The sequence below is a fragment of the Asparagus officinalis genome, chromosome 9, assembly GCF_001876935.1.
Source record: "Asparagus officinalis chromosome 9, Aspof.V1, whole genome shotgun sequence".
NCBI classification, from domain to species: domain Eukaryota; kingdom Viridiplantae; phylum Streptophyta; class Magnoliopsida; order Asparagales; family Asparagaceae; genus Asparagus; species Asparagus officinalis.
Window position 1 is genome coordinate 16,657 of NC_033802.1, and position 650 is coordinate 17,306.

Sequence of the window (650 nt, forward strand, 5' to 3'; positions counted from 1 at the left end):
ACTTTAAAGAAACAGATAAGTTCCGAGTATTATTTTTCAGAGTACTTCTATCATCTAAGAAGAGTAATAGAAATAACAAGACTCTTAAATAAAGTAAATAAGTGTTTGCGTCAAAAGTTGGTTTTGTCATGGAATTCATTATATCTTCAGTCGATTACAATAAATTCAAAAAAAAAGAGATAGCCTTTTTATAAGACTTCTTTTACACAACAAAATGAAAATTACAACTCTTGGGAAACAAACGCAGGATCGTTGTTTGGATCACTGTTTGCGTGGGATCTTTGCCTGTGCCGGGAGCGCTTTGACTCGTGGACCACCAAATTACAGATTCTGATTGAATCGTGAGAGGTTTATGATTCTGACTTCGTTTATCGAAGTGAGAGCTTGAAACGATATCTTATCAAGGTAAGATAGTCGTTCTTCTTGAAATCAAGTCAAAGCTCAATTCCAAGGATTTGCCGGAAGATCAAGAACTTTGCTCGCTCTCTGCTCTCTCTGCTCTGAAGTGCTCCAAATGATCCGCCTCTTCAAAAATGGCCTTCGGGGGGTATTTATAACCTCCAAGAACAGTTGGCGAAAACAAGGCTCGCGAGACAGCATTTGCTGTCTCGGCCCGCGAGACAGTGTTTGCTGTCTCGACGGGCGAGACA